Consider the following 20,202-nt stretch of genomic DNA (forward strand, 5'->3'; position numbering starts at 1 on the left):
TTTTTTAAGATTTTATTTATTTATTTGATAGAGATCACAAGTAGGCAGAGAGGCAGTCAGAGAGAGAGGAAGAAGCAGACTCCCTGCCGAGCAGAGAGCCCGATGTGGGGCTCGATCCCAGGACCCTGGGATCATGACCTGAGCCGAAGGCAGAGGCTTTAACCCACTGAGCCACCCAGGTGCCCCGGTTTGTTGTGGTTTTAATATAGCCAAGGCCACCCAGATATCCTGTACCCTAGTACAATCAGGAGTGAGTGAGCACTTGAACTCTGGAGTTTAACCACCCACAGGCTCAAGTCCAGGTTTAGCACTGACTAGCTGTGCTCCTCTAGGCAGGTTACTTAACTTTTCTGGTCCATGGGAAGTGTTGTATAAAAGCTTGCTGTTTTTCTGACCCAGCATGTCATACCATATAAATGGTACAGATAATAAAACTATGTACACTGTAGGTGTTCAATTATTATTACTGGTCAGAGAAAACTCCACCCAGATTACATTTCTTTCAATGAATGTTTCATTATTGAATACCAGCAACCTTTTCATGTGTCAAGAGAGGTGCTCATGGGAAAGTTCTTTCCTTTCCTCTAATGGCAAAAAACAGAAACCAATGAATATAATCATCCTTTTCATCCAATGCAAAGTTCTCCCTCTTCAAACATGTACTTAAGGTTTATTTTTAATTTTTTGAAAGAGAGAGAGAGCACACACATGAGTGGAGGGGAGGGACAAAGGGAGAGGGAGGGAGAGAATCTTAAGCATGTGCCATGCCCAGCACGGAGCCCAACTTGGGGCTCAATCTCACAACCCTGACTGAGATTCCCAACCTGAGCTGAAATCAAGACTCGGACGCTGAACCGACCGAGCCACCCAGGTGCCCCTTAAGGTTTATTTTTATTATGACTTATTTATTCTCAAACAATAAGCATTATTATAGAAAAAATAAAAAGCATTGAGCCGGTGAAAGATGCAGTCTACAAAACAGTAGACCAATGACACCAGATATAGTAACAGTTACTGAGATCATAAATGCTGATTTCCAGAATGTTCTCAGTAGACAAATGCCAGACAAAATTGCCTTCACAGTATTAATATTATATACTTACATATGTAGTAGTAATACAGCAGAGGGAACTGGGATGTTAAACTATTTAAACTCCCCATTTTCAACAGTTTTGAGGCACTCATACTAAATGAACAAATGAAAGATGGTTCACCATGTACTTATTTAGTCCATTTTCCCTAGGCAGTTTCACCAGCCAATGCTTTAAAATCAACTGGGTTAACATAAGAATTAAACAACTGTATTCATTTTGCTTTTATCAGTCTCTATTCTTTAAGAATACCCAACTGTTCAGTTCTTACAACGCAATCACACAAAGTCAGATTCCTGGGGTTCAAATACCAGGGTTAACCTTTAATAGATCTGCAATCTTCATCTCCGGGCCTCAGTTTTTCCATCTGTAATATACGAATAACCACTAGCCATGGTGGGGGGTGGTGGTTAGGATTAGTGGAGTTAATGCACATTCTCTACAATTATGAAGAATAAACAATACACTTCTACTAGATAAATAATGAGGCCTTAACTCACAACAGCAAATTCATGTTCCTTTTCACTCAGGGCCAGGTTACAAGAAAGGTATTATAGAGTCTCCTGGCCCTGCAAAATGAGGAGAAAGAACAGTAATTTCTGTAAGTGTTTAAAGAAAAAGTATGTGAGCAGGAGAGAACCCACCCACTACTTCCTCCCTAGGTTAGCCTTGACAGTGACACAGCTGCAGGGGTTGCTCTTATCAGCAACATTGTCATAACACTGTTACCCTCCAGAGCATTAATATTAGACTGGGGGCGGTCCAAGCTTATTCATGCCTCAGGGCCTTTGCACTTGCTGTTCTCTACTTAGGTGGCTCACAGTAATGGCAGGAGCCTCCTAATCATTCAGGTGTGAGCTACAATTTCACCTCCCCCAAGAGGCCTTTTCTGATGACTCTGACTGAAACAGCCCACACATTCCACCAGTCAGTCACTCTATCTTTTTCCACTCCGCTATTTCTTTGCTGCATATTTCACTATCTGTAACTATTTTTTTTTTTGGTTGTCTGCAGTTATGCTCTCTCTTGTTAAGCCCATTCCTAAAATGGCCCCTGGCACATAAAGGGCACTCAGTGGGGTGAGGTAGGTAAGGTATGTGTATCTATGTGTATCTAGTTTGATAGTTCCAACGGCTGTGTTGTATCTGTCAGGTTCTGATGACCGTTTCATTTCTTCAGAATGCTTTTTCTTGCCTTTTGGCATGTCTTGTGATTTTTGGTTGAAAGCCAGACATTTTGTATAGGGCAGTAGATACTGAGGTAAATGAGACATTATGTGCGGGGATTTAAGTTAATCTAGTCAGAAGTTGGGTCATGTTGAGGTTCGTTGTTCCTACAGACATGAGAAACTTCAAATTCCTCTAGGGATCTTTTCTTCCTCCCCTTCTTGGCTCTGGGGTTTCCCTCTGTGCTGCTCCCCAGAGAGAGTCTGTCTCTTAGAGTTCTCCCTGCTATATAATCCACTGTTGTTATTCCTGGAGGCTTGATAGCATGCTATGGTGGGGTGGGGAGGGCTGCAAATATTCTAAGACTCCATCTCTGGAGTGCACAGCAGGCCTCTATCTGGCAGTTAGTCTCCACAAGTGCTTCTGTCCTTCCTCCAGGAATAGAGCTCCCCCACCTCCTTCCCCCAGCTGTACTGGGTATCCTCCAGTGTTCTCAGTCTACAGCCTCAAGGCCCTTCTCCCAGAAGATTAAGACTTTTCTTACGTGGGGGGTGGGTGATGCTGAGCTGGATGGAATTCTTCCCCCAGCTGCAATGGTATTTCACCAGTGCCCTCATACCCTGTCCTTCCCACTGCAGAATACGCTTTTTGTTCCTTAAGGGAGAAAAAAGTCTGAGTGGTTTCTCAGTGGCTCCTAAGCCAGCACCTTCAGCCCACACCAGTAGTTTTCTTCAGATTTTCCCGTCTTCCCTGTAAGGGCCAGGTAGCATTCCTGGAGGAAAAGCCGGCAAAAGGATAGGACACCTTCCTACTCCTCTGCTGCCCCCAGGAGCTTTGCACTCGCAAGCTAGCCCACACGCAGCCTCCAGCCATTTGTCAAATTTTTAGCTTGATCTTTCTACCTACTTCTGTGGTGTCTGGTGGCTTCTGCCTCTGGTAAGCAAATGTTCAGGCCTTATGTCTCAGAAAGTGCCGCTCTCCAGAGTTTTAAATGGCTGTTCGCTCTGCAAACTCAGTTCTGTCAATTTCCAATCTGTCCAGACTTTTTCTTGTAAGCGTAGGAGGCACATCTTTGCAGCTCTCTACATCTCTGAGCTGAAACTGGAAGTCTATTTATTGATTTTTAAAGAATCAGAAGTATGACAAAATGGTAACATTTGATGAAAGAGGTGGTAGGTAGGTAGATGTTGATATTCTCAAGCTCTTCTATATTTTAATAGTTCAGTAACATTTCAAAATATAAAATCAAGGTGTGGGTGGCCATGGTGGAAAATAGTACTATAATATAAATAGGCTGACATATGTATACAGCCCTTGATTCTTGTTCAATAATTTAGAGATCACCTGAATCCTTAAAAAAAAAAAAAACCAAAAAACAACAAAACAGTATTCTGGGCAACACTTTCAGAAGCTGTTCTAAAAAAATATAAATCACCCCAGTGCACCATTAAATTTCAGTGCTGAAGAAGAGATAGAAGAAACTAAGGTTAGAAGAATTGATGTCCTCAAAGAGAACAAATTATTTGTGCATGTTTATAAATGAAGTATATAATGATATTACATGTTAATCAGTTCATTATCCTTTAAACTGATATCCAGCCATTTTTATTAATATTCATGGGAATTTGAAGTCACTGATACACACCCTGGTGGACCACAGGTCATTCAGCAAGTGTCAGATCCCAGGCTGCAAGGTGCCATGCAACACCTAGTAACCACCCAACCTGTAAAATCTTCAGGCTGCCACGCCTCCCCTCACCCACATTCCCAATTTAATACAATCAGTAATCATATGTAAATGAAAGCAGCAACAGCTTGCTGAGATCCATCTCTGGAAAGAACTTTCCTTTTTTACTTAAATAATTCACTATCTTAGATAATAGCAAATAAATCCCATGCTATGAAAAAAATGAACCATTAATGACTCCAAAACTTCAGATTAATCTTAAGGACTGTATATTACATTCAATTAAACCAGATGAATATTTAACATGTTCCTTCTCTGTACTTAAGACCATTCTAGCCCCTCTGGGGGGAAAAGTGGGTGGAGATGAATAACCTACCCATCTTTGCCATCACGACAGACACAGGGATGGGTCACAGGTCTGAGAGGAACTCAATGAGCACACAGTCTGGGAATGGCAAATGCATGCTACAGGCCAAGACCGGCCCTGCAGTAGGTTTCATTAACGAGAGTGACTTCTGATTCTTTGTATGCTTTAATATTCACACGTACATTTCAGTTAGGAGGGAAAAAAGGATATAGTTTTTAGTAAAGTGGATAAATTGTCATTTGGCTTTCATTATACCAAATAATGAACAATGCTGAACCTGTAGTTTTAATTATTCCGTGTGGCTCTGTGAGATGCACCCTAGGTAGAACTGCAATCAGGGTGACCAGTTAAGACAGCAAGAGAACGCACTCTGTCCTGCCTCAGAACCAGTGCTTGTCAACTGTGCTCTGCTGTCACAAGGGCTGTTTACAAACCAGCTACATCCCTGCATTGCACCAGGCCTGAAATTAGATTTCATATCCCGCTCGAGGGCTGGGGGCTGTGCTCAGCTTCAAGTTGGCAGCATCCTAGACTGGATTGTCATCTTAAAATATCTGTTAATGGAAACCATTCAAACTCAAGTTTTTAAATAAAAGCGAGAGTAAAATTGTATAAAAAAGCATCGGAGGCTAAAAAAGAAGGAAGGTGTGTGGATTTTTCAAAATAGGTTTATTTATTTGAGAGAGAGGGAGAGAGAGCGCACATGCATGGGGGGAGGGGCAGAGGGAGAGGGAGAGAGAGTCTTAAGCAGACTGCTGAGTGCAGAGCCCAACACAGGGCCTGATCCCACCACCCTGAGATCGAGACCTGAGCCACAACCAACAGTTGGACGCTTAACCAACTGTGCCACCCAGGCGCCCCAAGGTGTATGGGTTTTTTAACCACCACTGACAAAAGAAACCCTCACTATAATTACATGGATTATATGTACCAGAGAGCTCATCTGTCATGTGATATTTTGAACCAAGTAACAGAGCAGACCATGAAAAAAAAAATCAGTGAGCACAAAGAAGCGATTTCTCAGTATCTGAAACCACACAAACCTGACATGCTCCATATTCAAACATGTATCCAAGTTCCTATCTTGTGTCACCAGAGCCCCATGTCATAATTACTCATTTAACACAGAATAGCTGAAATTACTTTCACCCAGCAGATGCATTTTTTTTTAATAGGCTGGCAATTATTGCATTTTCAAGATTTGGAGAGAAAAAGGTTGTGCACACACACTCACGATTTTGCAGTTGAGAGGAACAGTTAAAGAGTGAACTGTGACTATAAGCCAAGCTGTTAAATAGCAGTTACAGAATGACAGCAATAAACCTGATTCCTTTTCCATCTGTACCCCTGAAGGCCCCACTGTTACAGTGTGACTACAGTTTTAGCAGTTTTAACTTGATAGCACTTGTGGGTTTAAACAGTTATAATGTATCTTTTGCCCATAATCTGTCGACCTCTTCATTTGGATGTCATTTCTTTACCGATTTCTTTGCCGTGAATAGTGTGTGGTCAGAAAGCAAGCCCCGTGTGACCGAGGGCTTGAGCATCTGGCGTCACATTGCAGACAACGAGATGCTGTGGAAACACGCACAGCCTTGCTAAGAATATATTCACGTTTTAACACTTAAGTCAATGCCAATTATGGTTTATTATAATCATGACTAAAATACACATCTATAGTAAATATTTTAAAGGCAATTTTAATCTATTTTTTTCTTCCACGATGTGCAAAAACAGCCCCTTTTTTTGTTTTAAGCTGGCCCCTGCTCTCCTGGTACTAGCTATCTCAGATCTCGACCACGGCCTCATTTTATAGACAAGAAAATCATATCCCTGAGAGCTCCAGCACGGCTGCCACCGAACTGTCCTGCTTCTTTAGAAGAGAAAGGCTCAGTGTAAGAGGACAGAGCAGCCAGGGTGTCCCCACGTGGCCCTGGAACTGAGCAGGGCCCAAGCGCTCCCCCTCACGGCTGCCCCAGGCCTTTGACGAGAGCCCGGTTCCCATGGCTCCTCGCTCTGGGCCTCCATCTGGGACCACCTGCCTCAAGAAAGCCTCGGCAGGATGTGGTTTGCCTTGGACAGCCTCTCCGCTTACAAATGAGGCAAGCCCACTGTGTTTTTCACCCAGACTCCCAGACACAGGATATCAACTTTGTTGGTTTTCTTGAGAAAAACCTGGTGGTCCCAGAGGAAGTATGACAATAAATGAAACACTCTTTCCTTCATGACAAGCAAAACAGGCAGCAAAGAGCTAAAACGGGCTGACCTCATGCACCTCATTCCACAAATAGCTAAATGCCTATGTGTATCTGTGTGTGTGTGTGTGTGTGTGTGTGTGTGTGTGTGTGTGTTTTGTGTTCATGTGGTGTGCTGTGACCACACATTGGAGACATTCACATTTTTATCTTCACTCTCCTTGAATGTCCCTCAAGATCTCTTGTCTAATCATCCCCAGTGGCAGACAGATGGTGAGAGCTCCCCCTGAGCTGGGGCAAGGCCCGGTGGTAGGGAATACATTATTTTAAATCCCCTTGTGAGTTAAGAAACTACAGTGAAACAAAATGTCTCTGGGCAGCCCCTGGAGGTGTGCTGCCCACATGTCCCTTCAGGACAGAACTGGTGCCTTCAGGCTCCGCCCCAGCTTGTTTTCCAGCCCAGATGACAGGCCCAGGTGACAGGCCCTGCTGGGGGAGCGGTGGGGGAAGGTTGGTTGCTAGGGCCTGCCCATGCCAGGCTCCTGAGCAGGGTTTGCTCAGTGCTCAGAAGCTCCCTGTCAGTCTGGCTAGGACGGCAGCCTGAGGCTCCCCTGCCCTGCTCCCCACCCTTTCATCTCCCAAGGGTGTTATCTCCCCTCCGCAAATACACCTCCTGCATCCCTACCTCCATCTCAGCGCCCACTGCCCATAGCACCCAACTGACAAACACCATACCTCCAGATTTTTCCAGCCTCTCAGAGTGGCTCGATACTTAACGTTGATAATTAATATTTGCTGACTGATTAATATGCATCAAACCCAACTCTGCATTGCCCTACACTCAGGATTTCATGCAGCCTCCCCAGTACACTAGCAAAGAGGGGCACTACTGTTGCTACTACTCCCTGCTTCAAAAGGGAAACAAGCAGATATCCAGAGGGAGTAAATAACTTCCCAGGGACCCAGAGCTAATAAACTGAGACTCGCACTTCCAGGATCTTGGGGCATTGCTACTCCGGGTCCAAGCCCCACCGAGACCCGGGAAGCAGAGCCCGGGTCCGCAGCCGCCGCCCTGCACTCCACACACCTCCATGAAGCCAGGCTGAGAGCAAGCGAGCTGATGGGGTGCACGGCTCACAGCAGAAAGACTGAAATTCTCGGGCCGAAGGACAAGGGCACAGCAGATTTTCTGGCAGCACCCAGTGTGCACACCATGAGGAAAGAGGAAGATCCACCTATCAATGCTACCACGTTACAGATGTGTTTGCATGTATTTTTCTACCTTCACCCTAAAAAAGAAATCTAATGATACCTTAAGTGAAAATATGATCTCAAAAATGTCATCAAGTCAAAGCTGAATGGATGAGATGAAAACCTAAAATGTTTAGCTATCCTGCAACTTGATCACCTATGAAAAAACTCTTACTCCAAAATTACCATTTTTATTTCAAACGACTATCATTTATTCCATTTCATATTCTTTTTCAAGTTTTTATTTAAATTCCGGTTAGTTAACATACAGGGCAGTATTAGTTTCAGGTGTACATTACAGTGATTCATCACTTCTGTACATCACCTGGCGCTCATCACAGGTGCCCTCCTTCATCCCCATCACCTGTTTCCCCCATCCCCCACCCCCCACCCCCACCTCTGGTAACCAGCAGATTGTTCTCTAGGGTTAAAAGTCCTTTTCATATTCCTCAATAAACTTGGGAAAATGACACACATTCCTTAAGGCTTCCTGGAATAAAGAAGATTTCATGCAATGCATCAAATTTACTCTGTGCTATAAACTTGGAACGTTCTGCTTCCTGGTTTTGGAGACACTAACCTTTTTTTTCATTTCAGAATGTATCAGTCTGAAGAATGTGTACATTTGGCAGGCCTATGAACCAAATTTTTTAAATTCTATTTCTTACAATGTGGTCTAAGAGCTCCAATAATAGTGATCAGATAAATAAAAAAAAAACCTTAGAGATATGCTTTACTTAAATGCATGAACATAATAGAAGAGGTTTTATTTTTCATTTTTCACTTAAGAATAGTAGCAATTTTCATTTATATGTCCATACGTGGACTAATTCTGGAAAGGGAAAAGAGCCTCCTATGAGCTCCCCTTATACCAAGTATTCATCATTACTAGTAACAATAATATTAATAATGTGTAGCTGGACTCTAGGTACATTATTATTTATTCATCCTTCTGTTCTCAGAGCCTCTCAGTATCTGGCACATGATAAAATACATCTAGCTCTTAGGATATTAGTACTGTCACCTTTCAAAGAGGAAGAGCTGCTTCAGGGAGGGGAGGAAGCTTCTGAGGCTGCACAGCTGGTGCGCCATGAGCAGGGATCATGCCCCCTCCTGAAACACCTTCTCCCCTTGCCTTCTAGAACATTCACTTGCCTATTTTCCTCCTCTTTTGGCCATTAACCATCAGTCTCAATGCTGGGGTGCCATACTCCCTCTCCAGGCGATTTCATCTCATCTGGGCTTCGAAGGACTCCCAAATGCCTATCTGCAGCCTGGACCTGGTGCCTGAACTCTAGACCCACATCCTTAACAAGCTTCCTGGTGGTCTGCAAAAAAACCCTGGGTCATCCGTCCCTCTTTTCTCTCACTACACATCCAGTCTGATCAGCAAACCCTAGTGGGGCTGCCTTCAGAAATATCCAGAATCTGATAAGTAAATCCTGGTGGTATTACCTTCAGAAATATCCAGAATCTAACCATTTCTCCCTGCTCCCACTACCAACACCCTGGTCTCCCCTGGATTCCTGCGCTGGCCTCTGACCTATGTATGCTCCCTGCTTCCATCCTTGCCCCTAGTGGTCTGTTCTCCACAGGGCAGCAAGAAGGAACCAGTTACAGCATCCCCGGTCACATCAACTCCACTGCCCAGAGCTCCCTTGATTATTTCCCATCTCACCCAGAGTCCCAAGTCTTACAGTAGCCCTACCTGATCTGGAGCCCTCTACGCCTATCTTCTGACTCTCTCACCTAGCCTTCTCCCCTCTAGCACACTGGTCTCTGTTCTTCCTCCAACACACCAGGGACTTTCCCTCCTCAGGGCCTTTGCATATGCTGTTGCCTCTGCCTGACAGCTCTTTCCCATGACCCCCCCACAGGTCTCTCTTCCTCGCTGGCTCAAGTCTTAACTTAAAGGTCACCTTTTCAGTGAGGCCTTTGCTGGCCTCCCTATCATCAATTGCAATCCAGTCCCCAACATTCATATCCCCTTCCCCTAATTTTTTCTCCCTCCAACATGCTATAACTTATATATTGTTTCTGGTTTAATGTGTCTACTGCAGCAGGATTTAAGTGCCATGAGAGCAGGGGCTTAGGTCCGACCTATTCACCCATGTATTCCCTAGTGCTTAGAACACCGGAAACACTCCACGAGCATTTGATAGATGAACGAGTGAACCTCAAAGAGCTCAGTTAACTTCCCCCAAAGTCAGAGAGCTCAGCTCAGACTCCAAAACCAGCACTCTGAGTCACCGGTTTGTGATCAAATAAAGACGCTTCATCAGTGCACACCCAGATAGCCACATATCTGATAAAAATCAAACCAAATTGCACAGCAAGAGATAAAGTCCCCTAGCTCATTGGGTACTTTCATTAATCTCATATTCACTTGGAAGACAAGAGGAATTTAAAAAACAACAACATAGAAAAAGTAATACACGCCTGGGAGCTACTTCAATCACAAGAAGCTGAAGGATGCATGCACCTTAATCCCTGCAGAAAAGTAAACATGGCAGATGAAAACATTTTTCAATTTTAAGTAAATTTTTTCAAATCTTTGAAATAAAGACACAAAACCCCTCCACTATTAGCATTTTAGCATTTTTCTCCCTATACAGAGGAGTTGGTAGTTTGTAGGTTATACCACATGTACAATTCCATAGCCTGCTTGTCCCTCTCAGAGCACACGTATTTCTGCATTACTGTACACAGCATGGGGGCCCCACATTCTAAGGCTATGCAGTAACTTGTCAGCAGGTAATGAAGTCAAAGCTGGTAAAAAGAAAAACCAAGAACACAAACATCAACCAAACATGGAAGCCTGCAACCACCGTTCAGCATGCCGTCTTCAAATCGACTTCTAGCCCCACCACTGAACCTGGCCCAGGTGCATTTCCTAGAGGCCAAAAGAACTAGTTCCTTTGGAAATGCTCAGGCCATATTACTTCCGGAAGTCAGAACCTAAGACCGTGGTCTATTTAAGTGGCCACTACCACCAGTGTCCCAAGAGTGAGGGCCAAGTACCCAATGGTGTCAATAACCACAAGTGCAGAGAAACAAGCAACAAAGATAGTCACTCATTCAACAAATATGGATAAGCACTGCTGTGCGCCAGGCACCGAGGATACAATGCTGCACAGAGGCCATGGAATCTTAGTCCAATAGGGAAGAGAGCTATTTGTCAAATAGCCACAAAAACAGATTTAAAATTCCAAAAGTCACAAGTGCTACTGAGGACAGAAATATGGCACTACAAAGGCCTGTAGAAAATGGGTATTTATAAGTCAGGAGGTCGAGGAAGATTTCCCTGGGAAAACATGAACTGAGCTCCGGGGCTGAGAAGGCATTAGGGGGTACAGGGGGATGGAGGGGGATATGAGCCTGGAAAGCAAGATGGGGGTCACAGCACACAGGACCTTGCAGGCTGACCACATTCAAGAGTTTAGTCTTAAAAACAAGGGAAGGCCAAAGATGGATTTTAAGAGTACTGGAATACACAGGGAAAGGGGAATGACCAGAATCACACTTTAAGACCATCAGGGTAGCCTCAGTGTGAGGTACAAGCCAAAGGGGCAACAGAGCAGACGGGGGAGGAGTTTGTCCGAGGACACAGGGCCCAGGTGGGTCCTACATCCAGCCCTTTCATCCACACTGTCTCTGAGGCCCCTACCTCCCCTCACCTGCCCACTGCTTCCACCCTCCTCCACTCCTCTTCGCCCCTCCCATTCTCCTTTCATTGGGTTGGCCAGTTTTCAGGCCAGCTAAAGACAAGGCCAAATGATAATGCTTCCCTGTACCTGTGCAGGGCGCGGGGCTTCCCTAAACTGCAGCCGTGACCATCACAACACGATGGCAGCATCTGACCATCCAGAGAGGTAAGTGGAGCACCTGGGATGGGCTGGAGATGGTGGTTTACGGGAAAACACTCACAAACAAGTGATAAAAATTGTACACAGAGTCCCACGAACCCTTCACCCAGCTTCCTTCAGTGATGATATTCTGTTTGACTAGAGTATAATATCAAAGCAAAGAAATGGACATTGGTTCACTTCTTTTAACTGTACTACAGATCTTTAGTTCTCATCAGGTTTTCCATGTACTGATGGGGGTGGTGCGTGTGCGTGTAACTATGCGATTTGATGCAGCGCATAGATTTGCACGACCACCGTCACAATGAAGATACAGAGCTGTTCCATCCCCACAAAGGAACTTCCTTGAGGTACCCTCTTATAGTTCCACCAGTCCTCCCCCAACGCTGCCACTCTCCCTTGGCAACCAGTAATCTGTTCTCCAACTCCACAGTTTTGTCATTTTGAGAGCATAATATAAACAGAGTCACACAATACATAACGTTTGAGATTGGCTTTACTCACAAAGCACAATGCCCTTGCGATCCGTCCAAGCTGTACCCTGTATTCATGCCTTTTAATTGCTGAGTGGTACTCTGTTGTATGGATGGACCAGAATGTGTTGAACTATTCACCCACTGAAGGACATTCGGGCTATTTCCAGTTTGGGCCTATTCGAAATAAAGCCACTATGAATGCTCCTCTACAGGTTTTTGTATGGACATAAATTTTTAGTTCTCGGGGATGAACATTCAAGAGTACAAGGGCTGGGTCATATGACAAGCACATAGTTTTATAAGAAACTGTCAAAGTGTGTTCCAGAGTGGCTGAACTATTTTACATTCCCATAGCAATGGACAAGAGAACCAGCTTCTCTACATCCTTGCCTACATTTGTATTATTACTATTTTTTAGCCCCATTCTAATGCCCATTTTAATAGACACATAGTACTATCTCATTGTGCTTTTAATTTGCATTTCTGTAATGGTTGATGGTGTTGAACGTCTTTTCATATGCTTATTTTCCACCTGTATATCCCCTTTGGTGAAATGTCTGTTCACGCCTTTAAACCATTTTTAGTTGGATTTTTTGGCTTCTTGCACTGACAGTTCTTTATACATTCTAAATACAAGTCCTTTGTTGGACAGGTGGTGAGCAAACAGTTTGTTCCAGCCTGTAACCTATCTTTTCATCCTCTTCACAGGGTTTTTCACAGACAAAAGTTTTTAATTCTGAGGAAATCTAACTGATCGATTTCCTCCTTAATGTTCTCCTGGTGTGATGTCTAAGAACTCTTTGCCTAGGCCTCGGTCCTGAAGATTTTCTCCTGTTTAATGCTACAACTTTTAGTTATATGTTTTCCACTTAAATCCCTGATCCATTTTGAGATAAATTTTTTTTACAAGGTGTAAGACTGAGGTTAAAGGTTTGTTTGTTTGTTTGTTTGTTTGTTTCGGGTCTGTGGATGTTCAGTTGTTTCAGCTGAAGGCTATATACTTCCTCCACTGAATCTCTTGTGTCTTTTTGTCAAAATCAGTAGGGCATATTTATGTGAGACTATTTCTGGGTTCTCTATTCTGTGTCACCGGCTTATGTGTCTGTCTCTACACCAATACCACACTGTCTTGATTGTTAGAGCTACTACACTAAGTCATAACATAGTCCTAGAAGTCCTTCTACCTTGCTCTTTTTCAAAATTGTTTCAACTGTTCTAGGTCCTTTGATTTTCCATACACATTTTAAAACAAGTGAGGCTACCAAAAAAAAAAAAAAAAACTTTCCTGGGATTTTGATAGGAATTACCCTACTGATAGATTAATTTGGAGAGAACTAACATCTTCACCTTGTTGACTCTTCCAATTCGCAAACACAGTATAACTTATTTATTTAGATCTTCTTCAAATACTTTCATCAACATTTTGTAGTTTCAGCACATATATCCTGTGTGTGTTTTGCTAGATTTATATCTAAGTACCTCAATTATTTTAGGAGTGATTGTAAATGGAATTGTGCTTTTAATTTGGGTTTCCATATGTTCATTGCTAGGAAATAGAAAAATTAATTTTTGTGTGTTCATTTTTCTATCCCGTGACCTTGCTGAATTCACTTATTAGTTCCAGAAGTTATTTTGTATATTCTTGGGATGTTCTATGAGAGAATCATGTCATCTGCAAACAGGGACAGTTTTATTCTTCCTTTCCAATTCCTATGTCTTTTATTACTCTTCTCAGCATTGTGCTGGCTGGGACTTCCAGTACTGTGGTAAGAGCAGATATCCTCAGCTTGTTCTCATCCTCAGGAAGAAAGCATTCAGCCTTTCACCATTTAGTATAATATTGATGTAGGTTTTTTGTAGATGCTATTTATTAAGCTGGGGAAATCCCCCTCTATTCCTACTTTGCTGAGAGTTTTTATCATGAATGGATGTTGAATTTAGTCACATGTTTTTTTCTGCATCAGTTGATATGCTTATGTGATTTCTTTTCTCCTATAGCTTGTTGATATGGTGGATTACATTAACTGATTTTCAAACACTTAAGCTGCCATCACACCTAGAATGAACCCCTCTTGCTCATGGTACATAGTTCATGTTGCTGGATTTGTTTTGCTAATACTTTGTTGTGGATTTTTCTGTCTCTGCTCTTGAGGGAAATTGGTCTATAGTTACTTTTGTACTACTGGTCTGGTTTTGGTACCAAGGTAATACTGGCCTCATAATGAATTAAGAGGCATTCCTTCCTCTTCTATTTTCTTGAAAAAATTATGTAGAATTGGCAAAACTGAACTATTGGGACTTCATCAAGATAAAAAGCTTTTGCACAGCAAAGGAAACAAACAGTCAACAAAACCAAAAGACAATGGACAGAATGGGAGAAGATATTTATAAATGACACTACAAATAAAGGGCTAGTATCCAAAAATCTATAAAGAACTTATCAAACTCAATACCCAAAGAACAAATAATCCAATCAAGAAATGGGCAGAAGACATGAATAGACATTTCTGCAAAGAAGACATCCAAACAGCCAACAGACACATGAAAAAGTGCTCAACATCAAATAATCCAATCAAGAAATGGGCAGAAGACATGAACAGACATTTCTGCAAAGACATCCAAACAGCCAACAGACACATGAAAAAGTGCTCAACATCACTTGCCATCAGGGAAATACAAATCAAAACCACAATGAGATACTACCTCACACCAGTCAGAATGGCTAAAATTAACAAGTCAGGAAATGACAGATGTTGGCGAGGATGCGGAGAAAGAGGAACCCTCCTACACTGTTGGTGAGAATGCAAGCTGGTGCGGCCACTCTGGAAAACAGTATGGAAGTTCCTCAAAAAGTTAGAGCTACCCTACAATCTAGCAAGCACACTACTGGGTATTTACCCCGAAGATACAAATGTAGCAATCCAAAGGGGCATGTGCACCCCAATGTTTATAGTAGCAATGTCCATAGAAGCCAAACTACAGAGAGAACCCAGATGTCCATCAACAGATGAATGGATAAAGAAGATGTGGTGTACACACATACACACACACACACACACAGGAATATTATGCAGCCATCAAAAAATGAAATCTTGCCATTTGCAACGATGTGGATGGAACTAGAGGGTATTATGCTAAGCAAAATAAGTCAATCAGAGAAAGACAATTATCATATGATCTCACTGATACATGGAATTTGAGAAACAAGGCAGAGGATCATGGGGGAAGGGAGGAAAAAATGAAACAAGATGAAACCAGAGAGGGAGACAAACCGTAAGAGACTCTTAATCTCAGGAAACAAACTGAGGGTTGCCGGAAGGGAGGGGGGTTGGAAAGATGGGGGGCTGGGTGATGGACATTGGGGAGGTATGTGCTATGGTGAGTGCTGTGAATTGTGTAAGACTGATGAATCACAGACCGGTATCCCTGAAACAAATAATACATTATATGTTAATAAAAATAAATGAATTAAAAATTTTTTTAAAATGAACTAACATACTCCCACCATACAAACCAGCAACCACCCTCTTTGGCATTTACTCAAAGTAGTTGAAAACTTATAGCCACACAAAATCCTGTACATGCACACAGATGTTTATAGCAGCTTTATTTGGAACTGCCAAAACTTGGAAGCAAACAACAGGTCCTCCAGTAAGCGAATGGATAAATAATCTGTGGCACAGGCAGATAAGGGAATATTAAATGCTAAAAGCAATGAGTTCTCAAGCCACTGAAGGGAATGGAGGGATCTTGGTGCAGTAATGGCGGCTACTCTGGAATACTCCGTGGAGGACCCAAGACAGAACTTTGTTCGAGTTTTGGAAAAGCGAGATGGCACTACTATGGCTCCTTTGGAAAAGGAGCACTGTGGCTCCAGTGGCGTGGGCTGTGTTGTCTGGGACGTTGCCATTGCCCATTCTAAAAAATGCCTGGGGTTTTCTGGCGATGGGGCGCATGCTCTGAGCCGGCAGTCAGGGCTGGAGCTGGGCTCCAGGACTGGGGCTGTGGGGTTCATGGCTGCTACCCTCGGGGTTGATGTTGTGGTCACAGATCTGGAGGAACTGCAAGATTTGCTGAAGATAAATATTAATATGAACAAGCATCTTGTCACTGGTTCTGTTCAAGCCAAAGTACTGAAATAGAGGGAAGAAACAGAAGACTTTCCTTCTCCGCCAGACTTCATACTGATGGCCAACAGCATATACTATGAAAGTCTTTGGAGCCATTGTTGAAAACTCCAAAAGGTCTTAGTGGATATGAGACTTGTATTATATGTTGTTACAAACAATGAACAACGAGGAAAAAAATCCAGAAACTGAGAAAAAATAATTTGAGCTCTTCCAGCTAGTCTTTGACTTTGAAAAAATTCCTTTAGAGAAACATGATGAAGAATATTAAAGTGAAGATACTCATATTTTATACATCAGAAAGAAAAAATCAAAATCTCCATTGTGAAATCTTTAGTCATCTTATCCATGCCTCTAACAACCTGGGTGAGCTTAAGATGGGAATGGAGTATGTAAATACAGCAGGGGAAGATTGTGTTCACAGATTTTTCCAGCATGTCCGAAGAGATTTGATATGTAACTGACAACCACCATGGGCTGCCTGCAATTTGAAAAATGATTACTGCCTGCCTGCCAATGGGCCTGAAATCCAACTAGTTCATTTGTAGCTCAGCATCAAGTTCTGCTTAAAAGAAAATTGTGTATCAGTCACTCCTCAAATGAAAATAGGGGTTGAGGTTTGCCTAAAGTCTGCCAGAAATAAACAGTGAGGTGGCACAGTTGACGTGGTGTTATTGTCAGGAAACTAGAGATGAATTGATCCAATTTCTAAACAGACATCTATTACTATGTAATTCTGTTTAAGTTGCAACTAGTAAAATTCAGTTGTCTTTAAGATCAATAAATCTTAAAAGCTGGTTTTTATTTTAATATAACTATGCAGTGGTTTTTATCATGTGTATTTTCTACTTCATTGCTATTATTAGGATCGCTTTAATCTTTAAATGTTCTTTTTTAAAAACCTGAAAATATGGGCGCCTGGGTGGCTCAGTGGGTTAAAGCCTCTGCTTTCAGCTCAGGTCATGATCCCAGGGTCCTGGGATCGAGCCCCACATCGGGTTCTCTGCCTTGCAGGGAGCCTGCTTCCTCCTCTCTCTCTGCCTGCTTCTCTGCCTATTTGTGATCTCTGTCTGTCAAATAAATAAATAAAATCTTTTTAAAAAAACCCTGAAAATACTGTTTTTTATTCTTCTATTAGCCAAAGATTTATTCTTTTCCTCCACCATACATGTCTATGTGAGTTAGAGAGTAAATTATACTGTAATGAGTTGGTAGGAATGAAAGTAAGAAATCAGGAGGAGGAAAGGTATCTTTACAAACTTTTCCATTTGAGAATGGAGCAAGAATAAAAATCCAGTTTCAGGCTTGTGTGGTTATGTGGCTCTTGCACTTTTCTTTGCATATATCTTCCAGGAAAATGGCTAAAATCACCAGTGTTTACATGAAACAGAAATGTTTTTAAGTAACTACAAATGTGGTTCTCTATATATTGACCAAGTGATTTTCGTTCTATGTATTCTCTGTTTTATGTTACAAGGATAATCACCTGCTCACAGACTGATCTATCAAGGACCTGAGTTACAGCAGTTGTGAAGAGTAATACTAACTGGACAGAATTCTGGATACAGCTCCAGTTGTAGGCATTGCTGCTAGGTGGCACATTTTATGTATTAAAATAAACAATTGTTTTTAGGGAAAAAAAAAAACCGAAATGGAGAGATCTTAAGTGCATACTGCTAAGTGAAAAAAAGCCAATCTGAAAAGGCTGCGTACCATGTGATTCCAACTGTAAGACATTCTGGAAAAGACAAAACTGTGAAAAGAGTAAAAAATCAGTTTCAGGGTTTGGGGGGAGGGATGAATAGGCAGAACACGGAGAATTATTAGGGCAGTGAAACCACTCCGTATGCTACTATAGAAGTAGATACATGTCATTATACATTTGCCAAAACCCACAGAATACACAACATGAAGAGTGGATCCTAATGTGAAATGTGGACTTGAGCTGATTATGATGTGTCAAGAGAGGCTCATCTTCTGTACAAAATGGCCCACTCTGGTGGGGGACATAGATGCCAGGGGAGGCTGTGCATGTGTGCGGACAGGGGGTTTTTGGGAACTCTGTATGTCTGCTCAGTTTTGCTGTGGACATAAAACTACTCTGAAAAACAAAATCTATTAAAATTTGAAATAAAAAAAGATTTGACACAAGAAAAAAGTATTATGAGGAATTGGTGCTAATTCTTTAAATGTTTAGTAGAAATCTCTAGGAAAACCCTCCAGGTTTGGAGATTTCTTTTTTTGGAAGCTTTTAAATTATGAATTCGATTTCTTTAAAAGTTACAGGACTAATGAAATTATCCATCTATTTTATCTTGAGTGAGTTTTGGTAGTTTGTGGTTGTTCAAAGAATTCATCCATTTCATCTAAATTGTCAAATGTATGTACATAGACCTGTTTGTAATATTCTCTTATGATCCTTTTAATGACTATAAGATCTGTGGTAATAGCCCCTGTTTTATTCCTACCGTTGCAATTTGTGTCTTTTTTATCTTTGTCAGTCTTCTTATAGGTTTATCCATTTTATTATCTTTCCAAATAGCTAGTTTCTTCATTTATTTTCTCTGCTGCTTTTCTGTTTTCAACTTCAGTGATTCCAGTTTTTCATTACTTCCTTTCTTCTGCTTTTTGCTTTTCTCTTTTTTTTTTCTAATTTTCTTGAAGTGGGAGCTTAGATTATTGATTTCAGAACTTTCCTCCATTTTTTTTTTTTAGATTTCATTTATTTATTTGAGAGAAACAGAGAGAGCACAAATTGGGGAGAGGGGCGGAGGAAGGAGGAGCAGACTCCTCGCTCAGCAGGGAGCCTGAGGCGGGCTCAATCCCAGGACCCCGAGATCAGGACCTGAGCTAAAGGCACACACTTAACCAACTGAGCCACCAAGGCACCCAGGACTTTCCTCCATTTCTGATGAGAAAATAAAGTCTATAGATTTTCCTCTCAGCACTGCTTTAGCTATGTCCCACAAACTGTGATATGTTGTGTTTTCATCTTCATTCAGTTTGATATATTTGTTAAATTTTCTTTGAGACTTCCTCTTCAACTCATGAATTATTCAGAAGAGTGTTATTTGATTTCTAAGTGTTTGGGGATTTTTCTGTTATCTTTATGTTATGTGACTGATTTCTAGTTTGATTACATCATAGCCAAACAACATAATCTGTATTTCCATTCCTTTAAATATATTGAGGTTAGTGTTATGACCCAGAGTATGGTCTAACTTGGTGAATGTTTCATGCATATTGATGAGGATGTGTTTTATGTTATTTCTGGGTAGAGTGGTCTATAAATGTCCACTAGAATTACTTGGTTGATGATGTTGTTCAGTTATTCCATATCCTCACTGATATTCTGTTTAGTAGTTCTTTCAAATGCTGAGAGAGCAATGCTGAAGCTCCCAATTATAATTGTTCCATTCTAACAGTTTTTCTTCATGTATTTTGCAGCTCTATTGTTTAATGCATACGTATTAGGATTGCTGTTTTATTGGTGGAATGACAATGTTATCATTTGTCCTTCTCTCAGTAGTTTTCTTTACTCTTTAGTCTACCTTATCTGATATTACAAACAGCCACTCCCACTTTTAAAAAAAATTAATGTTTTTATGGTATATCTTTTTTCACCCTTTTACTTTTAACACATCTTTATCAATACATTTGAAGTGAGTATCCTGTAGGCAGCACATGGTTGAGTCACATTTTTTATCTATTCTGTCATCTCTGTCTTTTAATTGGTGTATTCAGACCATTTAGGCTTAAAGGAGTTATTGATATGTCAGGGCTCAAGTCTGCCTTTGTATTATTTGTTTTCTCTTTATTTTCTATTTATCATTCTTCTTTTTCCTTTTTCTTGCTTTCCTGTGAGTTACTTATTTTTAAAATTTTTTTATCATGTTGTGTTAGTCACCATACAGTACATCATTAGTCTTTGATGTGGTGTTCCATGATTCATAGTTTGCGTATAACACCCACTGCT

At 41.6% G+C, this 20,202-nt stretch overlaps 1 protein-coding gene and 1 pseudogene across 2 annotated transcripts in view; one reads left to right on the forward strand and one right to left on the reverse strand.

Moving 5' to 3' along the window:
- Window positions 1-20,202, reverse strand: part of SH3KBP1 (SH3 domain containing kinase binding protein 1) — a 338,393-nt gene that overhangs the window by 249,666 nt on the left and 68,525 nt on the right. The window lies entirely within an intron of this gene.
- Window positions 15,861-16,554, forward strand: LOC308359982 (protein N-lysine methyltransferase METTL21D-like; annotated as a pseudogene). Its single transcript has one exon. The product of its transcript is annotated as a protein N-lysine methyltransferase METTL21D-like (transcript).

The sequence above is a fragment of the Martes martes genome (assembly GCF_963455335.1).
Source record: "Martes martes genome assembly, chromosome: X".
NCBI lineage: Eukaryota > Metazoa > Chordata > Mammalia > Carnivora > Mustelidae > Martes > Martes martes.